This window comes from Melospiza melodia, chromosome 1, assembly GCF_035770615.1.
Source record: "Melospiza melodia melodia isolate bMelMel2 chromosome 1, bMelMel2.pri, whole genome shotgun sequence".
In the NCBI taxonomy this organism is placed as follows: domain Eukaryota; kingdom Metazoa; phylum Chordata; class Aves; order Passeriformes; family Passerellidae; genus Melospiza; species Melospiza melodia.
Window position 1 is genome coordinate 84,145,400 of NC_086194.1, and position 25,340 is coordinate 84,170,739.

At 42.2% G+C, this 25,340-nt stretch overlaps 1 long non-coding RNA gene across 1 annotated transcript in view; it reads right to left on the reverse strand.

Annotated features, from left to right (window-relative positions):
• LOC134420221 (uncharacterized) overlaps window positions 1-10,346 on the reverse strand; it is a 47,745-nt gene extending 37,399 nt beyond the window's left edge. Inside the window, exon 1 of the long non-coding RNA XR_010028281.1 lies at window positions 10,074-10,346. This is a non-coding gene — a long non-coding RNA (uncharacterized LOC134420221). The remainder of the gene's footprint in view (window positions 1-10,073) is intronic.
• Between the last annotated feature and the right edge of the window lie 14,994 nt (window positions 10,347-25,340).

The window sequence follows — 25,340 nt, forward strand, 5'->3', positions numbered from 1 at the left end:
CCCTCCTGCCTTCCAACAAATGAACACACGCTCCCGCATTAGTGTTGTCTGCAAATTTACTAATAAAAGACACAATACCCTCATCCATGTCATCAATAAAAATATTGAACAGAACTGGCCCCAGCACAGACCCCTGAGGGACACCCCTGGTGACTGGCCCAGCTGGATGCAGCACCATTCACCACCACTCTCTGGGCCCGGCCATGCAGCCAGTTCCCAACCCAGCAAAGAGTGCTCCTGTCCAAGCCACGGGCTGCCAGCTTCTCCAGGAGTGTGCTGTGGGAGACAGCGTCAAAGGCCTTGCAGAATCCAAATAGACAACATCCACAGCCTTTCCTGCATCCACCAGGTGGGTCACCGGGTCATAAAAGGAGACCAGGTTGAACCTACCCCTCCTAAACCCATGCTGGCTGGATCTGATATCCTGGCCATTCTGTGAGTTCTGTGTGATGACACTCAAAATAAACTGTCCCATGGCTTTACCTGGTACTGAGGTCAGGCTAACTGGCCTATAATTACAAAGATCCTCCTTCCCACCCTTTTTGTGAATGGCTGTCACACTGGCCCAGTCATCTGGAACCTCACCAGTGAGCCAGAACTGTTGGTGATGATGGGGAGTGGCTTCACAAGCTCATTTGGCAGCTCCTTCATCACCCTGGGATGGATCCCATCTGGGCCCATGGATTTATGAACATCCAAGCAGCTCAGCAGTTCTCTGTCTGTCTCCCCCTGGATAGCAGGGTGAGTATTCTGCTCCCTGACACCATCTACCAACCCAGAAGGACAGCTGTCCTGAGGACAAACTGTCTTCCCACTAAGGGCTGAGGCAAAGAAGCTGTTAAGCACCTCCGCCTTCTCCTCATCTGCAGTTACTGAGTTCCCTCCCACATCCAGTGGAGAACAAAGGCTGGTCTTACCCTTCCTTTTGCCATTAATATATTTGTAAAAACATGTTTTATTATCCTTTACAAAAGGTGCCAAATTAAGTTTGAACTGAGCTTTGGCCTCCCTAATTTTTTTCCTACATGCCCTAGCAACCCCCCTAAATACTTCCTGAGAGACCTGACCCTCCTTCCAAAGATGATACATCCTCTTTTTATTCCTAACTTCCTTCAAAACCTCATTGCCCATGCAGGCTGGACCTTTGCCTCACTGACTCATCTTTGGGCACACAGGGACAATCTGTTCCTGTGCCTTCAAGATCTCTGTTTTGAAGCACACCCACCTTTCCTGAACTCCTTTGTTTTTAAGGGTTGCTTCCCAAGGAACTCTCTTAATAAGCCTCCTAAACAGGCTGAAGTCTGTCATCTGGGAGTCCAATGTAAAAGTCTTATTGAAATCTTCCTGATTTCACCAAATAGCAAGAACTCTGTAATTTCATGATCACTGTGCCCCAAGTGGCCTCCAACCACTACATCTCCCACCAGCCCATCTCTGCTTGCAAACAACAGGTCTAACATAGTCCCTCTCCTGGTGGGCTCACTCACTAGTTGTCACTAAAAGTTGTCCTCCACAAACTCCAAAACCTTCCTGGACTCTTTCTGTTCTGCTGTATTAAGTTCCCAGCAGATGTCTGGTAGGTAGAATTCACCTACAAGAACAATGACTGGTGACCCCAAAAGTTTCTCCAGCTGCTTATAGAATAAGTTTTCCACCTCTTCTTCCATGTTGGGTGGACAATAGGACTCCCAGTAGGATGTCAGCCTTGTTGGCCTTGCCCTTAATTCTTACCCATAGGCATTCAACTTTGTTGTCTTTAGTTTCAATACCCATGGGATCAAAAGCCTCCCTAATATAAAGGGCCACCCCTGCACCTCTTCTCCCTTCCCTGTCTTTTCTAAAGAGCCTGTAGCCATCCAGTGCAGCACTGCAGCTATGTGAGTTGTCCCACCACATTTCCATGATGGTGACTACATCATAGCTGTCTTGCTGCACCATGGCTCCCAGCTCTTCTTGTTTCTTACCTGTGCTGCATGCAATAGTATACATGCAGCTCAGCTGGGCTGCTCATTTCACCCCTAACTCAGGCTTACCACCCTTGGGCCTGCTTCCAGACAGCCCAGCTGCATTCCCTTCCCCCTTCAAACCTAGTTTAAAGCCAGCCTCTCAATGAGCTCCACCAGTTAATTAGCTAAAATCCTTCTGCCCTTAACAGAGAGATAACTAGCCAACAGGAGAGATTTTTAGGAAGACCCACATTTCAGCAGGACAGAGGTGGTCCTTGTCCTTGTGGCCATCCCAGGCAGTGGATGTTCTGTTCTGGATGCAGGTCACCACCTTGTCACCAAAACATGAAGAACAGTTTATCACAGTAGATTAGCATGTAGTGAGGAACAAGAGACTCGTCAGAGATCCAAGACATGTCAGAGTCACAGAAAGCAAACAAAATCTCAGAAAACAAACAAACAAAAATATGATGAATTGCTCATGTTGAGACTACAAAGAATTTATTGCATGTTTTTATGACTCTTTCCAGCCAAGAACTTTTCTCATCCATTTATGGAAAACATAAAAGCCACTGGGAGTTAAATAGGATAAAAACTAGATTTAAATCATCCTTACACATGCTGCTCACATCAGCATACAGCTGTTTTTCAGCATTTGGAGTCCTTGAAACTTTTAAGCCATTTAGAACAGCATGTGATTGGTATGAAAAATAGCACAGGCTTTCTTTTTATAAAAAGAAATCACGCTCCAGGGTGCTGGATGCAGGGACTCCAGAAGCCAAGAAAGATGTTTGAAGTGCTTATTGGCATTCCAGGATCCAGAAAACTCTCCCTGCCTCACGCTATCTTGTAGCAATCCTGATGCATGTGTCCTGGGAACAGAACAAGGAAGACATTCCCTCTGGTGCAGATGGCCAAAGCACAGCACAAAGCATGCTTGAGTCTGAGGATGTCATGTGCATAGTTTAGAGGATGAGCTCTTCCTTTTATTTTTGTATTTATAGCACAAGTGGCGGCACTGTGAACTTCCTCATACTGTCCTGCCAAAGTTGATTCAGCTCTGCTTGGGCTCTCAGGAGTTTGCATGCCCCACTCAATAAGCCATTAACCATGAGAAGATCTTGGACAAGGGCAAAATGCAACAGCCCTCTGGAAAGTAACTCATCCCCCATCCCAGAAGGGAACAGTTCCCAGTTTGCACAAATAAGAAGGCAAACCAAAAATGTTAGATGGGGACTGGAAGAAAAGGAGAGGGGAAAAAGAAGTACCATTGAGATTTGTGAACTCAAATATGACTGAGGGAGAGAGAGAGACTCAGCTGAAGGTGGTGGAATTGGGATGGTGCTTGGGAAGCATACAATTTTAGTTTCAGACACAGAAACGTGGGATTCTTGGATGCTCAGTCTGAAAGGGCTTAGCAAAAATGGATCTGCAACATTCTTGCCACCTTTCAGATAAGCAAACTGAAAGAGAAAGAAAATAGAGTGATTTTGGCCAAGTTTTAAAGAACGAGAGTTCTGATTTTCACAGATCTTTCAGGTTTCAAAAGCTAACTTTATTCTGAATTGCAATGAAACCTCCAGAGTCTGAAATTCTCTGCAAAGGGGAATTTGAAAAAAAACCAAACTTCAATGCATTTCAAGTTGATTGACAGGTTTTGTTGTAATGGAAACTGAAACATTCTGTTTTGACTTTTTAAGGTTAATATTATGTTATAGCAAAAAAGCTAATACGAAGTCACAAAAAGAAAAATCAAGGCAGAGAATTGTTTAAAAGTAAAAAATAGGTTGGGATGTTTCAACCTTACACTGTTAGCACTTTTTTCAGTGATTTTCTTCCAGGAATCTACTGAAAGCAATCCTCTTTTGCAAACTGTTTTGATTTCTGATGTCAATACAGACTTTCTGCAATTCTTCTGACCAACTGTGCCAAGAACCAAACCCTGACAGCTACTTCACCATCTAAGGACACATTTTACATGTAAGAATTCTTTAATGCAAGAACCATTTTGTACCATCAGCAACATGACTTTTTTTCCACAGGGTTTTGAAACTGCCACACTAGATCTGACCTGAAATGTATTCACTGATAGCTCTGAGTTGCCTGATCTGGTTTTCAACATGCTTTTACTTGGCACCTGCAATGTTCAGTGGTAATGAGCACTGCAGTATAAGAGTTTATATGTATTATTAAAACCGATTTTAGTTTATTTCAGTCTTGCTAATTCATAGTTTTCATTAGGTACCTCATGGGTCTGGAACTGACCAAAATAATGATTTTTTCTGATGGTTTCCCCCAGAACATGTCTCCTATTTTGTTATTCTGAGTAATTTGATCTTTTCTGCAAAGTTTGTCACTTCAAGATTCCCCAGCTTTGCTGGAAAGTGACACAAATACACAGAGCAAGAGCAAGAACTTTGCTCCCTGCTATGTCCCTGGCCCTGTGGGCTCCATGAGAACCTCCTTTCCTTAGAGTCTTGTGGTGAGAGGTCTTTCAAAAGCATTGTCAAACATAAGTTCAATACTTATCAGCTGGATCACATTTTTTCAGGTAATTGCCAGCTCCTCCAAGTCTCCAAGTAAGACTACAAAATCTGCACAGCTCTTTCTGAACAGTGTATGTGTTTTTGTGTCTGAGAATTCTGTTCATGATTGTTTCTACAAGTTTGACAGTGGTTTTATTGATCTGTAGTTCCCAGTGAAGCCTGCAGCCATTACTAAAGGCTGGTGACACATTTGTCACTGTACATTATTCTGAAGAAAAAATGGTAGGTTACACATGACAATTAGTTGTTGAACAATTTCACATCTGACTTCTTTTATAACTCTTCAGTGACCTTGTTCTTGTGATTTGTCCAGCAATCTGTTCCATTCACACTCCTGTTTTAAATAGTTTCTTAGGCTACTCAACACCAAATAGAATTCTGGTGTGAGAATCTGTTCTCACAGGTAGTAAGTAGTGAGACCAATAATTAATTTCTTCTTGCCATAGTGACCTTGTTTCTTTTAAATCCTTCTTTTGCTTCTTGCTTATCTGCTGGTTTTATTGACTCATTTTCTGTTTTAAAGGTGGTTGCTTTTGTTATTGCTGATTCTGCTGCCATTTTTATCATTGCTACCTTCTACATTTTTGTAAAAGATCTCCTGAAAATCTATTATTCCTGCTTAATTTATTTTTACAGTTAGCATTTAACGTGCAAAATTTTGTCTTTTTTAGTTTTCTCATTTTAATGCTTTTTTTGTCTCTAATAGTTCTCTTTTACTGGTCACCAGAGTGGCTTTCTGAAGGGCTGTTTTTGTATTTAGTATGGCACCTCTACTCTTCTTGCTGTCTACAAGCATTACTTTCTCCTTTTACTTTTCTGTGCATGCATAACTTCAGTATTAAAGGCCCTCTGATGACAAATACAGAAACTTACTGTTGATATTTAGCACAGATATTAATAAAGGGTTATTTTGTGACTAGTGCCACCTGAGGAGTATACTACGTGAATAGATATTGGATCAGTTTAATTTCTTGGTCAATTGTTGACATTTTTATTTCACCACTGTAAGCTGAAAAAGAGCAAATGCAATAAATCCCTGATGAAACACATTCCCCTCTTCTATTCAGGGCACTTATTCTCTAATCCACAGCACTTTTTAACTCCCTAACTTGCTTTTCCTAGTCCACAACTTGTAAAATCTAGAATTATTTTTTTTCTAGCTTTCTTACAGATTTCCCATCTGTCCATCATCAAACAAACCCCCATGCATTCAGTAACAATATCAGTGCTTTCTCACTTCAGAGACATAATTAGTGTGAGGAGATGTACGGCAAAGCAAGCTGTGGAGACACCAGCTCAGCGCATGCTGTATGTGAGAAAGTTTTTCATCACCCCATCATGTGATTCTTTCTTTGGAGATTTCCAAACCTCAACCCCTTTATCTGCATATTCTGTGAAAATGGAGTCTACTTGCTGAGATGTAAGACCTGATACCTGTGAAAATGGATTCATGTCTGCTGTTAAGGATTCCTTACAATTTGCTGCATTTGGGAAGAGACATAATTATTGTTGAAATGAACAAATTTGCCCTGGAGCCCAGTAAAACACTGCAGACAAGTTCCTACATAATAGGAGGGGCTGAACCTCCTGAAGTTCCAGATTTGGAGCCCCCTTGGAAGCTATCTAGCTCTGGCATAGGGCTAAAAGGAGCAGCTAGAGAGCAATTTACATTGGGAAATTCTTGATGTCTCTTCTTATTAGAAAGACCACTGTATTATTTTATTTATAAATGTATATTATATTTATATATATGCAAAAATGTTTTTAAAAGGGTCAGCAAATCACAGATACAAAGAGAATAATTTTCTAAAATACGAGCTGCTTTGTTCATCTAGAGACCCTCTAGGAATAAAAAAAATCAAGGATAACAAGCATGCTAAATACTAATAGTCACAATCATAAAAAATTACATGCATAATTAAAATATCCATTTCAAGGCACTCTTACATTTGCTAATAAAAGTCTCCTTATGAATACCAAAATACAATTTTCCACATAAAAAGCACAAGCAAAAAACCCCAAATGACATCTTAGCTTTATTTTCAGTGACCTTGCAAGATTTTGAAACATTTGACCTCCCTATCCTTTAAATGAATGTACGTAAATGATTTAGATAAGGATGTCAGATGTGAGATACCAATGGCTGCTGATAATGACACAACTGGAGAGGGAAAAGATGAATAATGACCAATGTAGCTGGGTTCAGGATGAAGCAGAACTTTCAGGCAACTGTGCCAGTAAATAGAAAACAATTTAAATTAGAAAAATGTTACATAATAAATGTAGAGGCAGTGAGAGTCCATTTTAAGCAGAGGAGTAATTCAGAGTGATCCGGCCAGGAAAGGAATTTTCTCCAGGGAATACTTTAGCAAAGCCCTCTGAGCCATCCATCTGGAGTTCAACTCCAGCACAACAGACAATGGGAAACTGGATGAATCAGAGAAAAGACTATAAACCAGGAGAAGGGATAACATTTCTGCATTTGGTAGGGCACTTCTTCATTTGAAACACTCTGCTTGGTCAGCTTTTCAACACAAAAAAGGACATTACTGCCCTGAAACAGGTACAGCCTCAGCTAGCCAGACTGATGGCAGATTTTTGGAAGATGACTTATAAAGAAGGGGATCTGCCCAGGGATAAGCAAGCCCTTTGCAGCAGCTAAATGAAATCACCCAGAGGATCCAAGAGCAGAGTTGTCCTATCTGCACAATGGCAAGCACAACCTGTGACCAGAGCTGGGGACCTTCTGCTCCAGGCACTGCATCATGCTGCAAAGCAGCTTTGGTGCCTCACCAGGACCTGGAAATCTGAGGCTGCAAATTCCCCAGAGAGCTCTATTTGTGCTGTTTGGGTCTGAAATCCATGACAAACTATGCCCCTGGTGTACCTCAGCCTGGGCTTCATCAGGTGATCCCAGAAGCTGAGAAAAAGAGATCAGATACCCAGACCATGCTCAGTCTGCTTTCCTCTCGAGTCTTTGGCACGACAGCCCCAGTTTGACAATCAGACTCCACCATCTTCCTCCAGATGCACGATCAGACATTTTGGTGTGTGTGTGACTGTAGCACAGCCTGATGCTGGGATGTACAGGAGATACAAGCTCCAAGCTGCTACCAGCTAATTGCTCATCCCCTTTAGCTCAGGCAGCAGAGGCCTCCACTAGGCAGCCAGGGTGCAGCTGAGCATTTTACTTTCAGCATATGGACTATTTAAATTCCTAGCAAAAAGAGCAGTTTAAACCACTTGGTGCTCGGGTAGGATTTCTGCCATCTGGTAGCCTGTATCTTCTGCTGGCAGAAGCTGAGGTTGGATGCAGCTCTAGGATAGCAATTTTAGTGTCATTTCCATACAAATGGCTTGTGACTGGTGAGTTCAGGGGCAGGCCCATCAGAAAGCATTTGCCTTGCAAGCATTTCTCCTGCCTGTCGCTGCATCTTGAGCATCCAAAGGAAACACGTGACCCTCTCAAGAACATTGCTGGTGCATCCATAATGTGGACCTGGAAGGGATGAGCCAAAGATCTTGATAATTATTTTGTTCATTCTTGCTGAAGACTGAACTAGGGATAATGAAAATATCCCTCCTCTCTCCTCACAACCAGTGAGAGCTGACAGGATGTTACTGGTGGTGTTCAGGGCTCAGAAGCAGACTCAGACTTCAGTTCATTTTGTAATGACTGCCAAGAAACAGGCCTTTAATACCATGAAATGTGACCATGAAATCACACATGGAACATCATAGCTGGCACTTCTCTAACAAGCAGTAGAAACCCCTATTTCATAACAGAAGTTCCTGCCTTCTCTAAAGCCCCTGAACAGGTCCAAATCTACCCTGTGACAGAGAGGTCTGCTTGACATGAGCTTGAGACCCAGCACGTGTGGTCAGCAGACACACATTCATGTTTTTTGGGGTCCTTCTTGATCAAAGCACTTTAATTCTTTAGGGCTATAGGAGAATTATAGTCTTGCCCTCCCAGTGCCAGTGGGTCTACCTGTGTAACCTGATTCTCAAGTAATTTTCACAGGTAAAATTAAACTTATAATTCTTCCTTTATTTAGGCTGAAAAGTACATACATCATTCCCTCTTCCCCAGAGCAGAAAGGATCTCTGTGTAAGACTGATCTTACTTGCTGCATAAAAGCAGCACTTCCCAGGAATTATGTTGAGGATGCCAGGTGACCATGTGTTGTCTCACACAAAAGAGGGCAGTGTTATGCTCTGCTCTGCTTTACAAGTACCGTGTAGCCTCCCTCAGACACATCTAGTGTCTCAATGAAACACATTCTCAAGTGATGTTTGTCTAAAAGCTGCTCTGTGGATGGCTACGGATACTTCTGAAGGCAATTCTGATTTTATATCCCTCATCAGCTGAATGAGGTGCACCACCTTATGGAGTATTCACACTTACGCCACACTTTAATTCATCCTGCTCAAAATGCAGATTATTCCAGTATCTAACTGGAATAATAACTCAGTAAGTGCTGAACCAATTATGATGATTCGACCAAAGCTCATTTTACATCAGTACCTCTCTCTGGATGTCCAATTTTATCCATTAAATGACATGATATACTCTATTTTTCTGTCAGGGAGATGGCAAAAAACTAATTTCTGGAGTCTGCTTTGACCACAGGACTTGCTGGAAGGCCATTGTGGCAAAGCACTCGTTATTTAACAATTGATTATTGCTTTAGTTATTCAGAAATCGGAGATGACATTTATCCTACTGTCGAAAACTTTACTTACCCTAAAGTGTAGTTTTAAGTCAGAGTTAGCTGATTAGGCCGGGAAAATGCCCAGTGTGGGGGTAACCTATGGGGAGTGGGACACAGCACTGTAAGGTGGGTGTTTAACACAAGAAGAACTTGTGTCTGCATCAGGATGAGCAGCTTCTCTCCAGGGACCTCATGGTCACAGTTTTGGTCTTGATGCCTGACTCATGGATTGAGTTTGATGGAGTTTGAGTGGGTGCAGTAAAAGCCACTCCCAACTGCTAACATCTTCCTACAGAACTCTCCCCTCTACCTTTGCTTTCAGAGCTAGAGGCCACTGTCAGGGCACATCTGGGCACTACAACCCAAGGAGCCCCAGCCTGCTGAAGTCTTTTTCAGTGTAGGTGGACACAGAGGACTGCTGGGTGAGGTGCCTGTAACATTCTCACAGTGAAAGACGCACCAACAAGCAACCCTCCTGCTTCTGTTAACATCTTTCACTTATCCTAATATCTATACAGTTATTAAAAGCTCCAGGGGCTTGTATTTTTTATTAACAGATACAAGACGAAGGAGCCTTTGCTCAAAAGCTAAAACATCCAGTTAAGTCTTGAAGGATCTTTGATGTTGATGCCTGCAAGAGGTTTTCCACCAGAGGAAGCAGAACAACAAAATTGACACAGATAATATTGCCAAAAGTAGAGAGGTGGGAAGAAAATAGAGCCCTGAAAACAACATTTTTCATGATTCTTTACACGTCAACCCTAAGCAAGTGGCAAAAAGCACAGAAATTATTTTTTTCCCTCCAACTTTTACATCCCATATAATGCATGGTGTTAAGCTGGCACCAAAACAACTGCATTGCTTACCTGCAGCAAGATATTGTGGATCTGTAGTAAGAAAGCGGTAAGGTCTGAACCTTCTATTAATCCATCCACTAGGCTTTTCTGTTTACTTTTTCAACTTCTGCTGCCTTTCCACTGAGATACAGCAGTGTCACTTCTATAATTCTCTGAGGAGATATGTTATAAATGCACAGCTTATTTAAGCAGCCTTACCATCCATTTGGGGACAATGGAAGTTTCCTACCAGCTGGAAGGTGTTTGCTGTAACCCCCTGTGCACTCTCTCTCTCTTTCTGCCCTTCAGAAGCTGCCAGCACTGGAGAGGGAGGTGCTGAGAGGGTTTCTGCATGGCATCTGGCACAGTCCTTGTGTGACAGGCTGGATCATGGAGAGACCTGAACTTTGGGTGGCAGTTGGAATAAGAGCAGCTGTGGGTCCATATGCACCTAATGTGTACTTTAAACCGTTTGTCTACTTATTTCCAACAAATTTCTTGATTTGTGGCTTACACAGATTTTAAAAGTCACATTAAGGGTCCCTAGATGCTTTTCTTCTTTTATGTGATGAGTCTAAGTAAAATAAATGAAATTATGCTCAAGCCTCCCCACCTCACATCCTTTCATTTGAATGATCTTAGGTCTTCATCTTCAAATATCCTGGACTAATGTGCTATTCTGACATGAGTCATCTTGTATTTGGAGTTTTCCCTTAGAACTCAAACTGCTGGAGAATCTCGGGCTCCATCAAAAATATTTTTGAAGTGGGTAAGTGCTTTTGGAGAACAGCTTGAAAGCACAACTTGAGTGCAAGCTATGAGGTCAGCAGCCAGCTCTCAAAGTGAAGTCACACACAGCTTTTAGCTATTAAGATGCACTTTCCAGTCTCTTCAGTTCTGAACACTCACTTTTGGATCAGCTGTAAATCTCCTCAATGCTTCAAAAAGCTTCTCTGCCCCCTTGCTCTCACCCCAGCATTCAGTGGGTGCAGGCAGACCTTCCTCTGGGCTTTGCCAAGGGAGCTGCCAGCTTCAAACTCAGGCCACAAGGCTCAGGAGACATCTGAGGACAAAGGAGAACATTTTTGCTCTGCACTGGCAGTGTCCAGCTAATTCACTGGAGCTGGAGCAGCCTGTGAGAGCTGTGGTGTAAGCTGGGAATGGCATTTGTGTTGCTAATAATAAAAGATTTTTTGTGGACTGGGTAATGACATGGGTCTGTCAGCTCCCACTTGCAATGTGTTGGGGTGGAGAGCAGCCACTTGGCTTTCTGGAATAATTTGGAAAGGCAGCTTCTTATCTGTGGCAGATAACAGCCTTCTATAGAAGATTTTAAGAAGTGTGTAAGGGAGGAGGTGACAGAAGTCCTGGCTTAAGGAAATCAGGGAATTTCACCCAAGACCAGGGGCAGTTTTGGTCAACAGGCTATCATAGTATCCCTTGGATAAGAAAGTCTGTGGATATAAAAAAAGGTGTTATCAGAGCATTTCTGACAATTAATTTTTCTCTTCTAGAAATCAGTAAATTTCTTCCACCTGGATTTAAAGGGGAAAAAAGATCCCAGCCTGAGTTGTGGTTTGCTCTCAGCTAGACTCTATGAGTTCAGGCTCCCTATTAAATACTATATGTTCATAGCCATTTCTGTGGAGCTTTGCTGACTTTACTCTCCAAGGCCTTCCATCCAACCTCGATTTATTCTGCAAACAGCTGGCTCGCTACTTTTCCACTGCTGCTCGTTTCTGAAAAATACAACTGCTCTACCTGGCCTTAACAGTAAGCTTATTACTGGGTGGTGGTGTTAGGTTTGCTGAGTTTGTGAGTTTGTTTTGCTTTTTTCCCTCCCTCATCTCTTCTATATTTTCTCCTTCTTTCTCCCTCTGTCAGAGTGACAGTCACCATCTCAGGGATCTGGCACGAAAGGATGGAGCAGCATGATGTGGCTGATATAGGCAAGAAGCCAGAACATTTTGTGTAGGTTAACTGTCCTCCTAGGCAGAGAGCATCCCTCAGCTCAGACATATGCCAGCAGCCAGCCATTCTTCTGCTCCTCCTCCCCTCCCCAGATATTCCTCCTACCTCCCACTCAGACTTTTATGCTCAGCCCAAGACGATTAAAATGTTGCTGTCATTAAAAAAAAAAAAAAAAAAAAAAAAGAAGAGAGAGAGCACGCGAGAGAGAGAAACAGGGGTGATGGTAGCGATGGGGAAATTTCCTTGCAGCTGCTGCTTGTCAGTTGGCAAGTTGCTTTTAACCTCTCCATGACAGAAAGCAGCAGTGTGCTCTGGCTTTCCTTTCCTCACTGCTGAAGAGCTCCTGCATGCTCTTGCTTCCATGCCAGACACATCCAGAGGAGCCTGCTCACGATGGAGAGGGTGACAGCTGCCAGCATCCTCCCCTGCTGCCTCCTACCAGTCGCCCTGGTTGTGCGCATGGGGCACAATGTCCTGGTCCCTCAGGAGAGCCCAGCCTGGGGACACTGGGGCAAATCTTGGCGGGATGAGCCAAGAAATCATGGCCCTACTAGTATGGGCCCATCATGGCCCGCACGGCTGCCTGGCTGATGCCTTCAGTGGCATCATGGCAGGGGAAGATGGGGAGGTGATGATGTCCTACCTGTTTGTGCAATCCCCATGGCAAACTGTGTGTGAAGGGCTGTCACCCCCTCCCATGCCATTCCTAATGCACTGAGGTGGGCACACGCAATGCCTGCGGTTGGGAACAACCCTGAGCTCCCAGCAGAGCTTTCAGGGGAATGTGCACTTGAAGTCAGATGTGGAAAACACAACTGACGCATCCTTGGAGCAGGCCAAGCCCAAAACACAGATGTGTATCACATCTCACCATTCCTGGGGCCTGCAGAACTCAGCTTGAGGTTCACAGCCTGAGACATCTGCTCTTGTGTTGTCAAAATGAGCACAAGAAAGGGTCTGCTCTGTAGTGTGTGTGAGCAGCTAGGACCTCTAAGCGATGCAAAGAAGGGAAGGGGCTTGCTGGGAGAGTACCACTGCTTTCTTTCACAGCAAAATATTATGCTTTACAAATAACAAAAAAAAACAAAAGAAAAATCCCCCCCAAAACAATCAAAAGAAAAAAAAACAATTAAAAAGAAAGAAAACCACAAGCATTTTAGACCACCATCCCAAATCTCCAAAACAATTTCACCCTCCTTTTTCCCCTTTTCTGTTTCTCAGAGTCCAGCTTTTGTGCTGTCTCCATGGCCCTGGTTCTCTTCATGCTGAAGGCTTGATTTCATTTCATAAGGCAGGGAAGCACTGGTACACTTGAAAATAAATTTATTGAATGTTCTTTCAGCCCTCCACAATTTAAAAGGCTCAAAAAATGTGACAAAAAAGCACACCTTGAGTTGAAAAGTGATATGGTAACCCTAAAATCCTCAGTTTTGTTCCTACTTCTACAGAATACCCACACTTAAGTCATTACAGGATTTAAGCTTGGTGCATTATATATTGTGACCCACATTTTCAAAAATCAGTGGAAGAATTATGGTTCTTTACTTCAGCTGTCTCAAATACAGACTCATTATATTAGACCAGGCATCTAACAAGAGTAAAAAATAATTTATTGAAATGTAATTGGCCATTTAATAAGTCAAACTGATTAGTTTTTCCACAATTAGTTACTACAGTGTTTAAGACCAGAAATACAGGATACAGCAGATAAGAGAAGAAACAGGGCACTTAGTTGCTGGAACAGGACTAACAAAACTTATGCTATTTCTTCATTAATCTGATGATAAAACGTGAGTTCCAATATAGCTGTTGAATGACTTGCCATCTTAAAGATGATCTTCTGAATTTTTCAATTCATGGTAATTCCTTTTATTTCAGTATTGACTCCTGTCCTCCATCAAAATGACAATCTATTTAAACTTTCAAGAGTAAGGTCAGATGAGAAATTTCTCCTGGTAAAACCAAGTTTAATTTTACTTCCAACTTCAAGAACGAAATCAAAGATGTACTAAAACCCAAGAAAATGAAGTGTGCTTTATTATAAAATACTTTGAAATACAATGTTCTTACATCTTGCAAGCAATTTTTCTTCATTTTCTTTTCAAAAAAAGTATTGTCAACCTGTGCTGGCAAAGCTGTTTGGTTTTGGGTGTTTTTTGGTTTTTTTTTTGGTTCAGCAGGTCTTTCCAGGCAAGAAAGGTTATTTTGGGCAAGACTGGGTTGGCCAAAACTGCATGTGTGCATGCCAAACTCTGCCCTTGTAGGACCTAAAGGCACAGATACGAATGACCACAGGAAAAATAGTTAATGCAATTACCAGCAGACCCATTCCAGCAGCGAGCATGTTGATGCTGGAATTATCCAAATGACTGCCTGATGAAAGGATGCATTTGTTCAAAGCACATTTGCCTAGCTCACTAATCTCTGCAGATATCCTGTTGGGAAATCCTTTGAATCCAATACCTGATAAATGAATTTGGCTAGTGAATAAACATCCCACAAGCCTATTACTGAAATATTATGCACCTGTTACAAGAATGCTCCCATGCATTAATTTCCACGCAGTACCGTTCTTTAAAAACGCTTTTTGATGGAGTGTGAAAAGCTGTTACTGAAAGTGGTGTTACCTTGAGCTCAGAGTCACAGCCCCATGCTTGGAGGCATCTCCAGACAAGCCTGCCTGCCGTGGGTGGGGCTCTCTGCACATCCCTCTTCCCAGGGCAGCAGAAGTCTGCTGGAGACAACGGCCCTGCCCCAAACCAGGACAGACAGACCTGCACATTCAGCTGCCCACACCCAAGGTCAGTGCCAATTCAGTTTATCCTATGTGTGTTAGTCAGGCAAAGGGAAATGTTGCAAGGTTATGGAGCAGGGCTGTTTGCTTGGTGGTGATGGGGCATTGCAGGTGCTATTTAGGATTTTCTCCTGCTTGTGAAGCATTCTGTAACCTTTATTGTGGAAAATGGTAAGCAACATGAATGCTCTTCAGTGAATGAATACCCACCTTGCTGACAAGGACTTCAGCAAAGAGGCATCAGATTATTGGCAATGAATTTTATGACTTTGACTTTAACAACTGTGCTTCATGGCTGCTTTGATCAGACAATTGATATTCTGGAGAGGTTGCCTCCACGTGGAGAGAAGCTTAAGCAAAGGACTCTGCACAGGACTGGTGAAGCAGAAAGAGTGAAAATTCCCTGAGCATGCCAGAGGGGGAGGCTCACAAAGACACACCATGTCGGACACTGGAGGGTAAGTGCTGGACAGACTTTCCAGATCACTGTTCTATTAAATGGGTTCACTGGCAGAGATGTGTCTATGCCATGGTTAATAACATTCGTTATAAAGGTCACCTCTACATTTGTAAAAATGAACATCCATTTTTCAAGGCACATACTAAAAGTCAGTTGTTTAATCAAGGAAGAACACTAATTCCAGTACCCCTGTCCACTGAAAAACTGAAGGCCAGACCTTGCATTTCAAGCCACATAGGGGTCAACTACACGCAGAGAAATAATTTGCTGTCTAGCAGCTGAATGCAATAAAACTGCAAACTTTTCACAGATAATTTGCAAAAGAAAGAGAGGCTAAATTAATTGAATAAATTATTTCCTATGAATCATTCACTCTGCTCTAATTAACAGGAGCTTGTGTACTCAGCTCCTTCTGCAGTATCTCCATGGCTGCCCCTAAGGGTCAGAGTCCCTGAGAAATCCTTAATTTTACTTTCAAATGTGTTTTCATTAAGTTATAGTTGGAAACAACAACAAAAAAGATACTCTGAGGAAGAAAGGGGGAGAAACCATCAAGGGGACTTAGTTAGAGGTTGAACTTCAATTAGGGATGGCATCCCAGTTCTTCACAGAAATATTTGGGTGCTTATCTGGACTGCTCACACCACCTGGATGAAGGGCTTCTCAAAAGCTCCCCCTATCCAGATGCCACACTTCCCCTAATTAATCCTCCTTTGGACCACAACCTCACAGTTAGCCTGCACACTGGCGTCTCCCAGGATTGCTGCAAACATTATTAGCCTGTGCATTAGAACAGTTGCCAGGAAATGAGACGGGCAGGCACAGATTAGCTGGCACTGGAGGGATGGGGAAATGAGGGAACATTAGCTCCCTCATGGGTACCAGCAGATGAGTGCCTGCTGCTGCAGCACGTAACACACTCATTGCGATGCAGCACCTTCCCTGTCCCCTCTTCCAGTGAGGTGAGAGAAGCCTCTGAAGCCATCATTGTAAAGGTTTTAGCTACAGGAGGTTTTGTTTGCTGTGCTTTGGTGGTTTTTTGCTTTGTTTTTGGTTTTTTGGTTTTGGCTTTCTTTAAATGGTTGAATTCAGTATGGGAATGGCTGACATTGTCAATATGTTTGTTTTACTGTAAAGTAAAGTGTCTGCTCCATTGTAATCCTCTGGAGTGGTGGACTCCAGAGGGTGGCAGTGGAGAAGTGGGACAACCCAGTTCCTCCACTGGAGATGAGACTGTCCCCTGTCAGCCAAACCCCCATACCATCCATACCAGAGGATTTTTGTCAGTGAATAACCAGAGAAGGGAGGAGAAGAGGGAAGCAATGACTGGCCAAACCCAAGGATCCTCAGTCAGGAAAAAGAAGCAACATCAAAGTACTAAGCCAAGATCTTTCAAAGATTTCAAAGCACATTTTGCTCTGAGCTCAGATTAGTAAACATTTGGGAATTTTCAGGGTTTTGTGCACTCTCCATCTTTACCACATACTTCAAAATTTCTCTCTTGACCTATTAATGACTTCTACTGCACTCAGTGCCCCAGGGCCCTGACCCACATCAGGGCCCCAGTGCACTGGGCACATGGCAGCAGAGACTGCCCTGAAGAGCCCACACTGTAATTAGGCAGGGCAGAAGGAAGGTGGAAAAGGGAATAGCAGTGCCAGGAAGGTCTGGGATCACAGCAAGGTGGCTTCCCCTCTGACCTGCTGCAGGAGAGAGTTTGTCTCCTGGCACAGTGTGAACTGTCCTCCTCTGCCAAATCTGCCAAATCTCACACTTAACGTGGGTGCTGCTCCACATAAACGCTGGCAGCAGTCAAATCCTCCCTCTTCAGAAAGAAGCACCACACAGCATCCTTGCCTTGCCTGCCTCGAGGAAAAGCCAGGCAGCTGTGGTGGTCTGCACCTGACCACAGCCTGGCAGGATACTTGCAGGAACCTGAGTTTTTTGTTGTTTTCAAGAGTGCCAGAGTTTCTACTCTCTCTGTTGGTAGAAAGTCTGAGAGAAAATTTTAAGGGAAAAAAAGCTCACACAGAAAGATAATTTCCTCTTATAAAAGGACCCTGGGAACAAGACAAATGTTACAGTAAGTGAAGAGAAATAAAATTAAACCAAAATTATTTTCTCCTGAAAAATTAAAAGGATTATGTTTTTGGAAAAAGCCCCCTTTCCCTTTACACGGTAGTCAAACAGAGGTCAAAGTAATTAATATTAAAGTATCCATGGAATAGGATGCGTAGAATCCAGTTACAAATACAGAATTTATAAAACCATCTTCTGAAAAGAGACAAAATTATTCAGAACCACTCTCCCAGAGAGTATAAATACACAATTATGTCTAATCTTGGCAAGCTATTGAAGGAATATATTGGTAACAGAACAATTATAAATAGACCAGTTTGTTTCCTTGCTTCCTCTGGTATTGTTCTGTTTACTATGGAGACTTCTCATGCCTATATAGGCACAAGAGAAGAATGTTTTGCATTCTGTATGTATGGGCTGTATGTTTTTGCAGCAAATACATAAACATACAGGCAAAGCAGGTGTAAGTTTGATCACTGGCTCTCTTCTGGCTGTACTTTGTGTTATTCTTGTCTCATTCTGAATTGTGAACCCTCCATGCTCAGTGCTACACAAACACACATGGTCACCTGCTTCTTTACTTAACTTAACATTTGGTGGGGGTTGGTTTTGTTCTGTTTTTGTTTTTTGGGTAAAATTTTGAAATTTTACCCAAAATTTCCCCTTTTCAAGGAGATTTAAAAGATTGAGATGTGTATGCAGACACATTTCCAAAATTGAAGAAAAATTTAGGGGGAACCAAGAAAGCTTGGACCTACTGCCCCAAATGGTGGCCTTATAGCATGGGCTGTCCGAGCTCTTTGCTTTGTAAATAACATTTAATCCATATACTTGTTTTTGCTTAGATATCTTCCTATATTCCCAGCTTTTTGCTTTCCTCCAGGCTGGTTGGTGTTGATATTGACATTCCTGTTCTTGAGAATAACGCCATAACAGGTACTATTCTGCTTGATTCAAGAGATGTAGAAGAGTCATGCCCTGAATCTGTCAGAGGGCGTCTTTATACATTAATGTTTTCCCTTGAAAACTGAAGTAGAAGCTGCAAAGACTGAAATCCAGTTGTATGTAGGAATGCCTTGACTCTCATTACAAACAACACTTAGAGGGTTGTTACTCAGGATGGAGAACTGCTCAAGAGGGAGGGAGGGGGATCTGAGTTTCTGAAGTGCCAGGCTTTAGTGGTCCTTTTTTGTTGTAAAGGATACTGCTGCACTGCAAGGATCCCTTCAAGATGCACAAAGGTGCATTGAAGGTTAGGCAGAAGCCTGATTTAAGACACTTTTCAGATAGCAAACCAATAATCAGCTAAAGCTTCCCAAGACAAAGGTTTAAAACTCCCACTTTTTACCCTTTGTTATTGGTTTTCTGTTTCTTGTTGTAGTAAGTATACTGTCCTATTCTATTTATTACCCATAAGCTCTTTATATGGGCTCAAAAGCTTAAATTGTTCTATGGGGAACTATTTTTCCTCTCTTTACAACTGTTATTTTTTTCTCTATCATGCAATTAAATGCAAAATCATGGAAATATTTCTATTTCTTATTTGGTTTTGAGAACTCAAGCTGGGTGTATATGAAAGTAGCTTTTAATACAATTTACTGATAAATACTGAATTCAATTCAGTAAATCCTTTAGGGACCAGAGATGCTTTTAATACCTGTATAAAGTTATATCATATGCATAAGTGCTTTCCTTATTGCAAGTGACCTAAACTTATCTAAGTACTTTCTCCAGTACTAATCACAAAGCACAACACAAAAACAACAGCATCCATTATTTTAATGTTCTTCCTAACATAATAAAAAAGTTTTTGTGTATGCTTCTTCTCACCTATGAAACAACCTCCTTCAACTGAAGTGCTGTTTATTACTTTCTTTCTAGAGCTAAACCATTTTTCTGGGCTTCATAATTAAACCTGTGTTAAAAGGCTTTTGTGGTTCTCCACAAAATAGAATGTTTAGTCTTCACAGACAGAGTTATGAAACTCAGACTTGCTACATGCAGATGATTGAGGATATATCCAAGTCAAAACTTCTGTGGCTGTATTAACAAGCTCCTCCTTGGACTGTTTTATTTCATTTGCTTGGTGAAAGGGTGGCTTTCATTATCCTACCTTTGATTTGTGTGATTTTGTGCTCAGACATATAACATTTCCAATGCTGGCCACATTAAAAAATAGAGGGGAACAAAAAAAATATAACCTCAGCAAACAAAACCCATTACTAAGAAAGTCTGCAAAATACTTTTTAGAGTTCTATCATAAAATGTTTCACTTAGACTTTACAGGCTCGGGCCAGGGCCAAACCTGGCCTTCCCATTTGGAAATGATGCAGAAGAGCAATCAGGATTTAGGACTGTTCAGTATTTCCTTGCCTTCTTTACTCTCCTGATTCATGATACACATAAAGGTGTATTCATCCTGTGACATCTTTGGCATCAAGAACCAGATCAGACAACACCCAAAAAACACTTGCTTAGTTAAAGAAAACATATTTTCTAGGCAGAAAAATCTAGCCACACAACAAAAATTAATACCAAACTGTGAAATATTTGAATTCTGGCAGCTGTGGCAGCATTTCCATAGTTCCAGGCTATGATGGGATGCACTCCATAGTGTGTCTGGGTCCTTGCTGGTCTCAGAGCAACACCAGCTGTGCAACTTGCACTGCAGTCATTTGGCAGAACTCCCAACTGCAGCCCTTCCCCTCCTTTTCAGCATCAATTTCCTCTAGCATTTTATATTTTTTCCTGTCTTTTCAGGTGTTTTTATCTGCCTTCCTGTTTGTGGTGCTCCAAGGCACAAAGTTCAGCTTCTACCGGGCCTCTGCTAACAGCACTCTCCCCATCTTTCTTGTGCCTGCCCGTCTCAAACTCACCCTCCAATATTCCCACCTACCCCCCTCCTCAGTTAGTACTCTTCCCAAATCAGAAACTACTGTAAACAGGGAAGAAAGATGGCAGAAGAGCAGTTTGGAAGTCTCCTTAAGATGACATCATTAGGTACAACCCACGAGCAGTGGAATGCCAGGGGTACATGAAGTGCTGCTTCAAACCTCATGGAAATGGCAAAGGACTGGCATTCAGAGCCACTGTGGGGCAGAGTCAGGGCAAAAGTCAAAGCCCTTTGCATCCCCAGGTAGGCAGAGTCATCAGAGTACAGGAGCTGTCTAATTTCCTGCACCACTGAAAACACCTGGATAAAATACGCTGCAAGTAAATTCTCCAGTTAGATGTTTATGCAAGAGTTCATGGAGCAGAAAAGTTGTCAAAAAGACCTCAGACAATACTTAGGAGTTGTATCAAGTGTCACATGGAAATTACAGACACCCCCCACATGTTAATATTTAACCAAGAACTCAACAAATTTTGTACTATCAGCAACTTCCAGCAACACAAATTGCACAGCACAAGCAAAAAATCATATTAAATAATCCACTTTCTTTTATTTCTTTTATAAGAAATAAAACCATCCACTTTCTTTTATTTCTTTTATTTCTTTTATAAGAGGTGTCTTTTATTCACTTCTCCTCAACTAAGCAAGTAGAACAGCCAGCAGTGTTGAATATACTGGCATTCATCTACCTGGACAAAGTATTTGGAATAAAGCATCAAAGTGTAGAACTGCCTCTTAAAGCATCAAGAGACAACAGCAAGATCCTGCAAAGGTAATTCCTAGCATAAGGAATATAAGTGGGTAGGTAGCTGGAGAATCAGAGGTTCCAGATGCAAGTCTTATTTCATGAGAAAAAAAACATCTGGAATCTTACCAAAAATAGAAGGCATTTGTAAGTGTCAAAAAGCAGAGCTGCCCTTAATATGTTGTGAATTCCAGTTCATAACAAAAACATGTATATTTTCAGATACATTCTATGATACGAAATCAGGGTGTACTGCTGTTTATTTAAAATCCAAAGTTTACATATAAGCTAATGAGTTGTGGACAGATTGATTCAAGAGGAATCAAGAGCTGACATTCCTCACCTTGAATAAAACTGATCCCTTCAGGCACAAAAAAACAAACAAAAGGGTCTTTTAGCTGAACCTTGCAACCAGCCCCATGGGCTTCTGCCCCTGACAGCCTCAGGAGCACCTTGTGTTCTGCAGGGCCATGTTGTGCAAAGCCAGATGTGGAAAGAAGCCTCACTTAGGGACCACAGTAGTCCAGAAAGCCCTAACAAAGGTCTGCCCTACAGAAATGAAGGTCATTCTTTCTTAATGAGTAAAGCCTTTTATATTGACAAGGTTTATTCTTCCCGGCTGCTCTGCATTCTTGTAGCATAATCCTGAGGGCTTTTTTCCCCCCCATTTACTTGCAAAATAAAATTTCTGGGTCATTTCTGCAGAATATTTTCATCCCAGCTTCAAGAGGGCTAAAGTCACTCATCCTTACCTTAGTTTATTTATTTCTCAGCCTTAGTGTGAAAACAAGTCCAGCAATCATCTTCTGCCCCAGTCACCTTTTCCTTGCAATGAAGGAACCAAACCATTTCCTAGAACTACTCTCTCTTCCCCCACTCCCTCTTAGCACCTGTTCCCCACTTCTATTTAATGTCTGCCCTGTTAATGTGATTATGTGAAACCCTGAAAGATAATCTTTATGGAAATATTTGACAAGTGGCCAAAAAGTACCGCTGGTACCCAGACGTGGAGAGGAAGGAACCCCATGCGTGTGCTTGATAGACTGCACAGAACACATCTCTGTGATGGGCACACATGACATGCTAAGGAGATTAAAACAAGAGATGAAAATAAATGACAGGGAGCAGAGAAAAAGTAGATGGGGCCTGCCTGGATGTCTCAGGGGGTGTTTAATGGGATAGAGAGATTTTCACCTCAGGGTCAGCTGCCTGAATCTGATGCAGGCTCTCAGCAGCAGAGCTCTCACAGCCCCTCAGATGCCAGATTGGCACTAAATGATATGAAATAAGTTGTTAGCCTGGGCTTGTCCCTGAAGGAATAATGGTCAGACCTCTTCATCGAGAAACATGGCCTGCCTGCTGCATTTTCTTCCTTAATTCCAGTCAAGCCTGGCCGTGCCAGCCACCCAAAGGAGTCCAGCCCACATCCCTGTCACTCTGTTTGGTGGGTGGGTCATTGCAAAGGGCGAGCCCCAGCCAGGCAGTTTCTGAGGGATTAATCTAGTGCCAGTAACCACGCAGAATAGGGAGGGCATCCTTCCCATGCCAAAACAAGGATGAAGCTTTCAAACACCACACAGAGCCACACACTGACAGAGCTGTCTGAAAAACAGAAATTATGTTTTCTTGGGAGAATAAGGTGAAAAAAATATGATTGGGTACTTTATCACCTCCAAATTAAGAGCACGGAAATGCTGATAATTTCTTGTGGTGCAGAAAGTCTGAATTATTTCACTTGGATGCTCAACTGAAGTTGAGTATTACATGTTGAAAAGCTGAGGTAACACATATTTGTTCTGACCTTTTCAACTCGATTGTCCACTCAGGAAAGCAAGAGTGAATTCTGGTGTTTCTCGCAATAATGTGTAATAGATTTCAGAAAAACATGTTCAATCAAAAAATAACAATCTCATAGCAAAATATAACAAAACAACCACTTTATTATTAGTTTTTCTTGAAGAAATATGTTGACAAATCACCGCCTTATTTAAGATAAGACCAAACAGCTTTTTATTTCTGTATAGTGTGTCTGTTTTTTAAAAAGAGGAATGTTTTAAACAGGTTATTTTCCCCAAACCAGTCTTTAATCCCATAATATGCCACGGCCTTTCTGCATGATACATAACACAAGTCATTTTAGGTGAAATGCCAGGCCTGCCAAGGTCAGGCCTGGGAATTCATCTGTGGATTTCAGCATGGCCTGGATTCCTCTCTAAATCCGTACATTGTAAATCCCTGGCTGTGAAGAAAGGATAATGGTGTCTTCTGTAATGGACAGGGAGCTGCTACACAGCAATTAAGAAAAACAAACAGATGAGCACTAAACTATGCTTTTAGAGTATATTGCCTGTATGGGCTGCATTACCCAAAAATGTAACAGGGAAAAAAGGCACATCCTTGCCAGCATGGCTCTTTCCAGTCTAGGTTCATTTCAGTGGCAGAATAATATCTATCTCCATACTGGTGAAGTGCCCCCACCTACTGCCAAGAGGGACAGAGAAGGCATTTATTTCACTGCAAACTTAGGGGTGGACATGCAGGAGGAGCAGTCCCACCAGTGAACCAGCACCTGGCAGGCAGCAGATGTTGCCAGATTTTGGCCTAGAGGCAGCTGGGTGTGGCTGAATGTTGCCTGGCATCCTGGGTGGTTGTAACAAGGTGAACTCTTAAAGTACTGAGACAATGATTAAATCAGCCAGACAGGAAAGACAAATAATGAAGCAGGGGTCTAGCAGGATTACAGAATGGGCATGTTCTTCTGGAGACCTCAGCTGGGGGCTGCTTGCTGAGATGGTGAGGATTGAAGCTGAAGTAACCAGGGTATCCCTGGAGTGCTTGTCAGTGCCCCACTAAGCCAATGCAGGAGCAAATCACCTTTTGGCCTGGAAACCTTCCAAAATGGAGTATTAGTTATTGTGGCAAAGGGTAAAGCAGGTGGCTCGATCCCCTGTGAGTTTCACTCATGTACAGTTGTGGGAGTTGACTTAGACCAGTGTTTTAAGAACCACCACTGTAAGTTGCAGGGTGGCCAGCTTTGTAGGTGTTTGGGTCTTGCTTTACTGGCACACCTAAGAACCCAAGGGTTCTGGGTTGTTTTTTTTTTTTTTTGTAATTTGCAAGTTCTGTTATCCTACAATGATAACAGCAATGATTTAGGTTTTAGAAATGATCCATGTATATGTGACACAAACCAGAGAAAAAGTTGTACTGATGTTAAGGTACTGTGGTGTGGGGTGTGCTCACACATGTACGTGCAGACATGTGTGCATGCACTTGACTCCATGTGTTTGTATGTGCACATGAGACTGAGCTGTGATGCTGCTTCTCTCTCGACTCAGAGGACCACTTAGGTCCTCTTTAGGTGGAAAAAACCTTTCAGATTGTTGACTCCAATTTTTAATCCAGCACTGCTACTTCTTGGACAGACAGCAGGATCCCTGTGACAGAAAGCTTACATTAAACACTATGATGTGCAAATCAGGTGATCTAGAAGATGTAGTCAATTCCCACTGTTGTTATGTCACTGGTGTTACCCATGATGGAAAATTATGCAAAACAAAGCTCACTAAGAATTTCACTGAGTTTTGAAAAAGCTGTTTTATATGTCACAGCTGGGATAATTGTAAAATCCTGTGGGGTTTCCATGGAAAATTCCTTTGCCCTTTTTAGTTCTTTATTCACAGTCACACTAAAAAGGACTCAAGTCATTTGTATAAAATAAATCAAATTTTCAACAGGTAACAAAATTTGATCATACAATGAAAAATTAAGCTGAATCCGAGCCCAATCTGTATCCATGTAAGCCTCCATGTGTCAGGCACAATTTTAGCAAGATGGTAAAAGCAACTCCTTGTTTTACCTATGGATTTTTGAGGATCTTGCTGTAAGAGATTTTAATCAAGATTCAATGTTTCTGAGTAGAGCCTAACCCTATATAAGCAAGGACAAGGACGGGATCAGTAGCTCTGTGCCTCCATCTAAGTTCACAGATCATAATCTAAAGCTAGCTGGAGATTGAGAGCTCTCTTTCCCCTTAGCTTTCAAGGCCTTCAAGTTGGTTTTCCCCCTTCCTGGGAACAAAAATTAAAAGGTTAAAATTTTTTTAAAGGAAACATAGCAGCATCAGAAAAGCTATTTCAGAGTCAAAATTTTCGTTCTTCTCTTTCAGGAAAGGAGAAGGTCAGGACAAAGAGAAAGGTTGTGAGAAACTGGGTTCTTGTGCCCCTATGCCCAGAGCAACACTTTAACCATGGGATGCAGGGGGGAACCTGGTGTTCCACAGCCATTACTCAAAGCTCCAGGTTAGCAAGAAAGTTGCTCACTGTCTTTGGTCTGTTTCTTTTCCTCCAGCCATT